The 11,025-nt window shown below is 56.0% G+C and overlaps 1 protein-coding gene across 2 annotated transcripts in view; it reads left to right on the top strand.

The window, feature by feature from the left end:
• Positions 1–1,981: 1,981 nt before the first annotated feature.
• The window catches only part of LOC108546251 (latrophilin Cirl), a 290,348-nt gene continuing 281,304 nt past the window's right edge, over positions 1,982–11,025 (top strand). For both annotated transcript variants that reach the window (XM_017898239.1, XM_017898240.1), the window contains exon 1: positions 1,982–1,997. The gene's annotated coding sequence lies outside the window, so the exon portion shown is untranslated. The remainder of the gene's footprint in view (positions 1,998–11,025) is intronic.

The raw sequence follows: 11,025 nt of genomic DNA, 5'->3' as shown, positions 1-11,025 counted from the left end.
GATCAAACGAATTCGTTGCACGCCTCGGTATCTGTGCGTCGAGAAAAACGCGACAACGAGAGCGGCTACAAGTACTCGAGTTATTTCCCCGTTTCATCCGTCACGCGCATCGCGAAAAACGATCTCTCGCGAATTAAAATGAGAATTGGATTAAAATCGTCCAGACTACCACGAAGCATCCAACGGGCGAACTAACAAACGGACAGGCAAATCTCTCCGTCCCGTGCTCTCCTCGATGATCCTCCGTAACGAGTCGAATTTATCCCGAGAAATCTGGATTCCCGATCACCTGGAGCACAGCTCCGATCGACGAACACTCGAAACGCGCGTTGCTCGACACGCGCTGCGATCGATCCTACATCCCCTTACTGTCTCGCGAGCGGAAAAATCGCGGCGGAGCGGCGCGGTGCCCCTTTCGTTCGATCCGACACATCCGTATCACCGATACTCGCGATATCTCCGGCGTTCGAGAGAGAATCGACGAATACGGAGTGGAACGTCGTATCTTCGTTTACGGAGCGATTAGAACACCCTCGGATCTCACCACCTAACGGTTCACCTTTCTCGGCCGCGCACACCACGTTACGACGACGCCGGCCACGCACGCACGCTCGTGCACACACGGAGAAGTAGCGGCGAGCTGCGAGAGGCAGAACGAGAAGGTACCAAGAGCGCATCTCCTCCGGTCGCCGAGTGCCTCCACCTTGAGAGTTCAGCGACGAGGGCAAGCGGAGAGAGGGAGAGAAAGAGAGAGAGGGTGAGTGCTTCGGGAACCGACCGAGCGCGGGGGAGGGAAAGCTGCGGGGCGAGAAAGGCAAAGGGAGGGAGGTAGAAAACGAAAGAGAGAGAGAGAGAGTGAGAGAGGGCGAGCGAGAGCGAGTGTGGGAGAGAACGGGTGAACCTGAGAGAGAGAGAGTGGGAGCGAGCGAAGGAAGGGCGCGGAGGGGCGAGCGGTGGCTAGAAGCGAGCTGGTTGCCGTGGATGGCGAAGCGAGGCGATGGGGTGGATGACTAGGCGCGAGAGGGGAATCACTGGGACGCCGGAGTGGTGGGGATGCGCGGCGAGCGCGAGTGGTGGGGGGCGACGCTCTCTCGTCCCCCGAGCTCGGTTAGTTTCTCCGTCGACGCCGCTAGAAGCGGATCGAGCGTGTCGTTGTTCTTCCTCGTGGACGATCACCTCGCGGCGAGCTGTTCGAGTTGTTCGTTGCTTCGTCCTAGCCCCCTCGCGGGACCCGGTGATTGTTCCGTCAAGTAAGATCGCGCGCGGTTCGTCATGGAGACTCGTGGAAAGCGTGATACGCGGTTTCGATAGTGCGACGATCGGAGAGCAAGCGGGAGTCAACGGAAAGGTGGAGAGATTGAGATTTTCCCTGCTGGACCTACGTGCCCGACCTACCCCTCTATGACCGGCTGAGACGTACAGTGCGCGGAAGTAGCTTCTTTCGTGCGAAATCGCGTCGCGTTCGTTTCGTGTGTACCGAATGAAGCAGAATCGGTGAGAATAACCCTGTTGCTCCGTACGTGCGTACGTATCCGTTCGCGGTGAGTACCGTACCTCGCTTCGGAGCGTCGCTCGAACTGCCGACCAGTGTGGAGGATAAATCGCCAGTTCTGTGCGGTCGACGAACAGAAAGGGAGGAAGTTTCAAAGGACCGCTTGTTTTCGACCCTCGAGGCTGGTGAGAGAGAACGGGAGAGAGAGAAAACTCACGGACGCCGAGCCGTCGGACGCCTGGCCGTGCTCCGATCGGACCACCGATCTCCCGGAAGTACGATTCGATTTACCGCGACGAAGGATCGTTCCCCGACGTGTTCCTCCTCCGTCGTCGTCGTCGTCGTCGTTGTCGTCGTCCACGAAGAATTCTCTGGCCCTAGCCTGGTCCGACTGGATAGTCCACGGAACCGGTGTGCTTCTCGTGTGTCAGTGACAGTTCTGTGTGTTCCGGTTTAAATTTCTCGTGCGATGTACCCAGACCACGCCGTCTTCGTCTTCCATCTTGTAAGTACACGAGCTACGTTTTATCCCCGCGATCGATTCGCGATCCATCGTGCGAAATTTCGCCCCGTTCCCGCGCTTTTCCACCGTCCATAGCCTCGAATAGAACGTGGGATCGGCTTTCGTGGCTGGTCGACGGGAAATCTATCGGGATGATCGAGGGAAGAAACGCGTGGAACGCTCGTGGCAGCGTGTTCGCTCGGTGTCCTGTGTCGTGAAAGCAAAGGTCAGGAGAAGCGACGGCACCGGTGACTTTGACACGTCCCACGGGAAGACCTCGCATTAGGTCTCGTTTTACGAGCCGATGCTCAAAGCTTTGCAACGTCGATGCTTAGCCCGTGGTAACCACAAACGCGTCGTGTGTACACGTGATCCGAGAATCTATTCGCGTATTTCGGACCACGGTCCACGAAGCCTGACCTCGAGCAGGGGACACTCGGTGTTGTCGGGAGTCAGTCTATCGCGTAGAAATCGCTTCGAGCGTTTTCGCATTGGGAACGCGCGTTGTTATCCGATGGGCCTCGTTCGAAGTTCGACGCGTCATTGCGGAACGACAACGACGACGACGACGACGGGGAAAGGTCGTGCGCGATGTTTTCCACGACCGGTAGAATCCATGGACGTTACCCGACGCGGAGACGAACGCGGCGTACGTCGCGGATCCTTGATTCCGCGGAGGATATTGGGGAAATTTGGTGGAGTGTGCCAAAGGCTACGTGCGGGCTGGCTGCTCCTCGGGGAGAATAAGTTACGACCGGCCGTAAGAAAGTTGGGATGGAAGTTGCCGGGAATTTAGGTGACGCCCGTGATCGAAGGCCTCTCGAGAGGAGAGCCGCGTGTGATTCATTTATATCAATATTACAGCACGTAGAGCGATTACGGGCAACGTTTCCGTATGGCACTCGGTTTCTCTAGCGTGGTTTATTGTTCCGTAGGTGAACCCCCTCGTCGGTATCGAACGCGCGTCGTTGGGCCGAACGGAAACGGATCTCGCAGCGGCGATGGTTGCGAGAGTATCGACGGATAACGCTCGTGTTCATGGATTCGCGATAACGGTCCGCAATCGTGACGTCCACCGTGCGAGTGCGCTCGGCCTTCGGTGACATTTGCCGTCGGGATTCCACGCTTCTTGCGCTCTCGTTCGATCGCTTTCGCAAGCGGTGACTCGCCGGTCTTTCATCCGTTCGCGAAAAAACCGTGATACTCCGTTAATCCGTTCTCCCACGAGAAAACGAGTCGCGCGTTCCACCATCCGTGCCAGCTTTTTCTCTTTCTCTCTCTCTCTCTCTCTCTCTCGAAGGTCGCGACTCTCGGCCTTTTTCCTCGTCGTCTGCCATCGAACGTCCCGCGAGCGTACCTCGCGCCGATAGGAATACGGGAGAATTGCATGGAATCTACGAAACGGATATATAAACAAAGGCACGATAACACGCGGAACGAGAGGTTCGGAGTACGCCGAGATATACCGGTGTTTCCTCCAAGATTTTCGTGTTTGTCCGGTCAATTAAGTCCGGCCGTGTTTACGCTCGTTTACACGAACGCTCGTCGTCACGACGAGCTAATTAAGCTTACAGGCGCTTGTTTTTGTCCAATGATTCACAACGTCTTGCGCCTGGTTGCCGATCCCCCGACCTCTCCTCGTCCTCCGCCGCCCCCCTCACCCCCTGCACCCTCTCTTCGTCCGCTTTAATCTTCAACGTCAGGCTCAGTCGGCAATGGAGTTTTCACGCGCGTGTTTCCACCGCAGACGCACCGTTTCTGCGTGAATTACGTAACGAGATGCGAAAATTATTTACCCCGCCGTATTTCCCGGCAGACCGTTCGATTTTTCGCGCGTTCCTCCACGCTCGCGTGTCGCGGCTGTCCGGCAGTTTCGAAACGGGGTGGCGTCACCGACAGTGGCTTACCGCTTAATTTATACCCCGATTCATTCTCGATTCCGCTTTTTACACCTCCGCGCAGAATCCTTATGAAACATGCAGAGGACATCTCGATGAAAAAGTTGAGAAACGGGTGCAGGTGGCGAAGATATACGAGGAAACAGGAAATACCTGAACCGTTTCGGCTGATCGTATTTCTCGGGGAACGAGTGGCCGCCTTCGTTGCCGTGCCTCCCTCGGTTACCACCGCCTCGCCTCGCCATATTTACTTTGCCGTGAGTGGAAACGGGGGCTGGTTTTAATATCCAGCGCCCGTCCATCGACTACCTCGCGTTCCGCGATCCCCGAGTTATCCGCTCGGCGTTGCTTTCCAGCCAGATACTCGCGTCTACGTACGCGTCTAAGCGAGGCTGCGCGAAAACTCGATTACACGGATAATTGTGGATCGTGGAAGCGGGTGAAACCGTGGGTGAAAGATATCGGGAGCGTCAATGTCGGTGGGCTGCGAGCTATTAGCGATTTCCGAATCGGGTGAAACGCGGATATTTAGATAGGGAGCGTAGGATACTCTGGTTTTTCTGGTTTCTCGTCGTCCGCGTAAAAATAAGTCTTTTTATTATTCCGCGCTGCCTCGGAAAGCTCGCTGCACGGATAGAGGTGTCTCGGGCGGGTTATTTTTAAATCGTTACGTAGCGACAGGTGTGCAAATTTACCACTGGAGGATTGCGCAACCGTTACGACACCGTTTCGAGCAGATCCGATAATTGCGATTTGAAACACGTCGTTACAGATAGTTTGGTCCGCGTGCCGTTAGACTCTCGCGAGCGAAGCGATTTTCGAGCGGACACGAGCGCCGGTGGCATCGCTCGATTATCCCTGTGTTGCTCAATTCGAAACCGTAGATCAAGCCGGCCGTTACAATGTTCACGGTGGGATTTCGCGTCCGACGAAATAACACGTTTCGCGCGTTTCCTTCGAAACTCGCTGGAACGTAACGCGTCGACGTGCATTTTTCCCGTTCGAACGCGAATTCTTTCTCTTTCTCTCACTCTCTCTCTCTCTCTCTCTCTCTCTCTCGTACTCGTCGTCGATCTTACCCGTATGCATACGCGAACGCGGTAGTGCACGCACGAGGTTGTACGTCGACGTGGCACCGACGTGATGGCGAACGAACGCGCGCGCGCGATCATAATGTTAAATCGCGGCCGTCCGCTCGCGGGGCCCGTTCCGTGTATCGTGCCGAACGCGGCGCGTACGGTGCCGATAAACTTAGTAATGGCAGAAAAATTGCCGCGATTAAGGTTGAAAACACATCCAGCAACCGCCATTTTCTCACAACACCTGCGAATTACGCGTAATTGCCGTTCCTTCGTCCCGTTCCATCTCTACCAGCGATCCGTTCCTGGGAACCCGAGGGCAGTTCATTGTCTAACGCCGCGCACGCGGTGTCCGTGTCACGAGAGGAACGGAAAGAGCGAAAGAGAGAGGAGGAGAGAAGGAGAGAAAGACCGTAGAGGGATAATCGTCATGTCGAATCGGAAATTAACGTTAAATCGTGGCCCCACGGTTCGTTCCTCCTTCGACCAAGTCGGATCGTGCGGAGCCGCGAAGAAAAACACGCTCGCCCCGGAACATCCGTTCACCCGGCCTTCGAATCATCCGTGTCGAATCGGGCAACTGTTAAATTTCCGCGGGATTATAGGCGACCATTGTCGACGCCGTCAGATCGAGAACCCGTTCGATGCATCGCGATATTATTCTCCGCGATCTGTCACGGAAGATCGGCTGTTGCACAATCGTACTCTCGCAACGGTCGACGACGGTTCCCTTGGCCACTCGCGCAGAAATTCCCGTCCAAGTGTGTCGATCGTGCCGCGAGATACGCGAGACGATCGCGAGGATCGCGCCAATACCGATCTCTACTCGTCTCGGGATGGAAAATCTCGTTTCGTCGCCGGTCCCCCCGTTTCGTGACGGGTCTGCGTCAGGGTGATATTTAATTTTTGGTTTTCGGAGGGACGACCGCGCTCCGGCATTGTTTTCTCTCCGCTTTATCGAAATTTCCTTGGAACGTGGTCGGAACAGAGCGAACGGGGCGCCAAGGATTATTAACGACGCCGCGTTATCGGCGTTTCTGACGCGAGAACGCGCGCGGGTACTCGCGGGCGGCGGCCCGGTGTTTCGATAGGCGACGGTCGAAGCTGGGTGTATACGTAACGGTGTTGGAGCCGTTGGCGGTTTCGCGATATCGATTGTTTTCACGGCCCCGTGCCGTGCTTCGGAATAGTTGGCGAGCACGAGTGCGGAAAATGCGTAACATTATCCTACTCGGGCATGCATGCTTCTAAGTGGTAGGTTCGAGTTGCAATTCCCTTTTGCCTCCCTCTTTCTCTCTCTCTCCCTCTTTTACCCCGTCGGAGATTCGGGGCGCATGAACGCGGCGTGGACTGGGCGATCGTTTCGCGATCGAATCGCAGTTATTCGCGGAAAAACTCGGGTACGTACCGAAAATTGCGCGCGCCACTGTGCTCAACGTTGCGTCGCCGATAATACGCGTAAACAACCTTATCTCCGGCGTTTCAATTTAGCAGGGAAATTTCCGTCGAGCTGCCTGCTCCAAGCGTATTACGTTTGCGCGCGAGATCCGTCGGAATGGCGGAAAGAAGCGTGCACGCGACCGCGTGCATAGACTCGAGGGACGCGTGTAAAAGTGGAAGACGGTTTTACAGAGGCGCGTTCGATTCGACTGTACGCGCGATTCGAAGCGTAGCGTGCACAATGGTTTTACGCACGTGCACGCATACGCGAAGCGCGTACACGAGTGGCCTCTTATCGGGTGGAAGAACGCGCGTAGCCGCGTATGTAGGAGGCGTGTTTGCGAAGTTATGGTGTCCACGAGCTTTTATGGGCTGGCTGTGCGCGTGTACCCGTGTGTGCGCGCGCCGTCGCGAGCGCTTTGTAGCGCGTGTAAACGCACACACGCGTACGCGTGCTACCTTGCGAGCGCGAACACGCTCGATCGAGCTCGGGCGCAGCAAATAACTACATGTGTCCAATTAGACACGCGAAACAGTCTCTCGATAGCGGATACTCGAGCCGCGAGAACGCCGGACGACCTCGAGATTTCGTCCCGTAATTAGACGGCGCGAACGCGGCCAACGATCGGCTCGTGAATCGACTACGCAATTTTCTCGCTTCGCGATCACCGCCGTGAATACACCTCGACTCCCGTTTCGCTCTGCGGGAATATCCGTCAAGGCGGGCTGAAAGCGAAAGGCGAATAAGTGCCTTTTCGTGGATCGGATCGTGTCGCAACGGTAGCCGTGGCTTTTGTCGCGATTCATCGGTGATTCGCGGGTTTAATAACGAGCTTGGCTGCTTGCCTATCCTCGAACGGTAGGGTGCGATACTCGTCGCGAAACTGGTAGGGTAATCTAGACCCTGGTCTCGAACGAGAGGACCGGTTACACTCGCGATAGCGACAACGAAGCGTTTTCTTTCGGCGAAGACTACTGCTAGTCGAGTATGCCGAGATCGTCTAGGAGAAAGACGGAAAAAGGGTCGCGTCTGTCGACTCGCTCAATTTCGTCACTCGTGGCCACATGTTCCTCGTATCAAGCTCCGTTTCTTCGACCGTGTCTTTCCGAGATTTCACTCCGGCAGACAGTCCGCTGCCTCATGCTCGCTCGTTTACCAGACTTCATTCCCTTAAAAGCATGTCCCTTCGGCTCGCGATGGGGAGGTCGGGGGTTGGGGTCGCGGTGCCGGCTTTTCGTAAGCGTAATTTGCGCGTAATTATCGCGGATAGCGATACAGCTAGCCGCGATGAACCATTTATGTGATTAATAGAGGCCGGTAGTTCGCGAGCCTACGGCTCTGTTCTTCTCGTTCGGCCGACGCCGGTCGGCGTGTCTACCTGCGCGCGTGCACGTACACGTACACCTACGTATGCATGTACGAGAGGCTCTCGCTCGAGGTATGCTATTATCATAATTGCCGCCAATAACGGCCCGTGATTGGCGCACTTCACGCTTACCTAGTGCTCTTTTTCGGAAGTTTTGCATCCTTTGGCCGCGTTGCCCTTCTCTCCGGGCCCCTTCCCCCGCGCTCCTCCTCTGCGCCTCCCCCTGCACCACGCTCTGCACCCCCTTTATTTTTTTTCTCTACTCTACCTGTGCGCGTTCTCCCGCCGAGCTTCCTCCCTCTTCGGCTCCTCGTCTCGCACGCCGCTTCTCGCGCAAGGTTCCAGGGTACCTCGAACGCGTGTTCAGGGCCGGTGTTTCGCCTCTGCACGCGCGTCGCTCCGTTCCGATCCGCGATTTCAGATTCCCCGATGTCGTCGGCGAATGCATCCCGAAAACGAATCGTGGGAATTTCGAGTGAACGACTCGTGTCCTCCCTGCTGCGTCCACCTCGCTCGCTCACCCTCCACGAACGCGTTTCCCCTTCCGGTTTCCCCTTTTACTTTCTCTCTCTCTCTCTCTCTCTCTCCCTCTCCCTCTCCCCCATTTCGTTTTAGTTTCTCTCTTCTCTCGGGCCGGCAGCTTACAACGACGAAAAATATTTCTTTCGATGGAGGCATGTCTTGCAGCGTAAACCCCGTTTCCACCCGTTACCCGTGGCGAAACGACCCGTCGATTCGACTACCGCCACCTCTCGCGCCACCGTCGCGACGCCTCTTTTCCCTTTCCTCGTGTAACCTGTCCGACATTGCTCGCGTCTCGTTCGCCTCGTCTTCCCACGGGAGGAGCGGGACACGGGGCGAAAAGACAGGCAAGACTCCGGTTGCAGCGAGAGATCTCGTTCTCGAGAATGGCGCGCCGTCGTAGGACGACGACGACGACGACGAGGGTGAGAGCACATCGAGTTCCGCATTTTTCTCGCCGTTCCCGGCCGGTCGGAGTTTATTTAAATTTCACGACGCAGCGGCGCGTCGCGAGCGTAATCGCCGAGCATCTCGGCCAGCATCCGACGTTATTACCGCGTGACCCGAGAAATGGACCGATTCCGTGCGCGCGGAAACGCTGGCAAACGGCTGCTTGTAAACTCGTTGCTCGTCGCCGCGTCTTCCTCCCGTCTTCCTCGCCTCTCTGACACGAGATTCTCCGGCGACCGACGCGCGGTATAAAAATGCAAATTCCTGCCGATTCGAATCGATGCGCAAATTATTAATCCTTTCAACGCCGATTACCGGCGAAGTAGGCAACGCCCGGCCATTGCCGCGATCGTACTGTTTATTCTCGCATCAGTTACTCGCGCGTTGCGTGAGACTAAGATTTTCCCGACTTTCTCTAGCAGCCAGACTTTTCCGAGCATAGTGACCCTGCCCGTGTTAATGGCGAATGACGCACACCACCGCGGAAAACACGGTGGTGTCCGACTTGTCAGCGAGACGCGCGTCAAAGGTTTTAATCCGGTCGTATCAGATCGTCGGCGTTTGGCGTCGGGACGCTCGCGCGCCGCGACGCGCCAACCCAGACCGAGCTGGCGCGTGCAACTGACATTTTGCAAAATCAGCCTCTCCCGTTTGCGAAATCGCGTCACCGGGAGCGGGGAGAAAAAATGAGGTTCAGTCACTCTCTCTTTCTCTCGGTGGAAATGCCGCCGGCTCGTAGACGCTTCGATCGAACGTATATCCACGTGCTGGTTTCACCTGCGACGTAATTTATGCGCGATTACGATCCCCCTCGAACCACGCTCTTTCTCTTCTTTTCCCCGGCCTTACCGAAATTTACCGCGTTGTTAACCGCGATTTATAAGCCGTTTGTCCTCGAGCATCACGACGAGCACCGACTGCTTTGGTCGGCTCGAGGATTTTCTAATTATCTCGCTCGAAGGGAAACTTTGCCAGCTCGAGTGCTCGCGTTTGCATTCTCGCGGTAAACCTGCAGACGACTAATTTCGTCGGAAGTCGTTATCGCGAAGCGAGACACCGTTGTCGTGGAACACGTGCCACGCGATATTTGCAAGGATGGCAGTGTCGCGAAAGGCGGTTCGACGCGAATTTAGACGGGTTCTCCGGGTGGAGAAAAGAAATTCTCGTCGTGCTCTCCGCTCTGGTAGTCGACAGGGGCCTGGCTGGTGGAACACCTTAGAAGCGAGAGTCACGCATTGACAGTTTGGTAATGGAGCCAGGGCTCGGCTACCAGATTCAACGGGGCGCCTGGTATAGACGTATCTCGTTGGTCGATATTACCTTTTGGCGACCTGAAAACGAACCGTGTGCTCTCTCGTTGCGTCAAAAGAGTTGGCGAACACGTAGCCGGCTGGCCGTACGTGCACGTGTGCACCATAGAAACCTTTGTCGGTGTGCACCGAGGGCGAGAGACCCTGGCCGACGCGCGAGCGTTGCACCGCCATAGATGCGCTCGAAAACGCGGAGAGAGAGAGAGAGAGAGAGAGAGAGAAAGAGAGAGAGAGCCGGTGCTGGCTGCGACCACCTACATTCACGTCGAAACCCACTTTGCCACGCGGCGACAGACACACGATAAAGGGGAAACAGCTAAATGCCTTGTCAGCAATGGTGTGTGGCTGCGCCAATGGCGACCGACGGGGTCGTTACAATCGATATACGGTGTGTAACTATCGCGACCAGAGTCGCGGCATCTCGTTTCGTTTTCTCAGGAATTTTCCGCGATTCGCCAATTCCACGGGCTTACCTCGTCGCCCGAGAGAGCAGCTCGATGAAAAATCGCGTTTACCTTCGCGCCTTTGCGAACAGCTTGGCGCGACGGTGGACGCGGCCAAGCCCAAGCATCCAATTTATATTCCAGCGAGTGTCAGGGAAGTTAGTTTAGCGAAGCGCGTTCCTTTTTTTCCTCGACTGATCGATGAGCGAGCGAGAGATGGTATTCAAAACGGTCTCCTCTAATTTTTCGCTTAAACAAGCACCGATCTTCGCTCGGATCGCCTCCACGGTTCGCTCTTTCAACCTTTATCTCGGTCTATTTTTTCCCGCCACGTCGCCCTCCCTCCGCCGGCCAATTAATTTCCGCGATATTTCCGATATCTATGGAACGAAGAGCCCCGCTTTCTTTTCTCCAGTCGCGATCGTCGCAATTAGGCTGCCTCTTTCGCCTCTATCTCGGTGAATTGCGACACCGAGTCGGCTTATCTTCGCACGGACGCGAAGACGACGACGAGGACGACGA

Source organism: Eufriesea mexicana, unplaced genomic scaffold, assembly GCF_001483705.2.
Source record: "Eufriesea mexicana isolate 0111107269 unplaced genomic scaffold, ASM148370v2 scaffold653, whole genome shotgun sequence".
Taxonomy (NCBI): domain Eukaryota; kingdom Metazoa; phylum Arthropoda; class Insecta; order Hymenoptera; family Apidae; genus Eufriesea; species Eufriesea mexicana.
The sequence above is the reverse complement of the archived record's forward strand: the minus strand, read 5'-3'. Positions and strand labels throughout refer to the sequence as shown.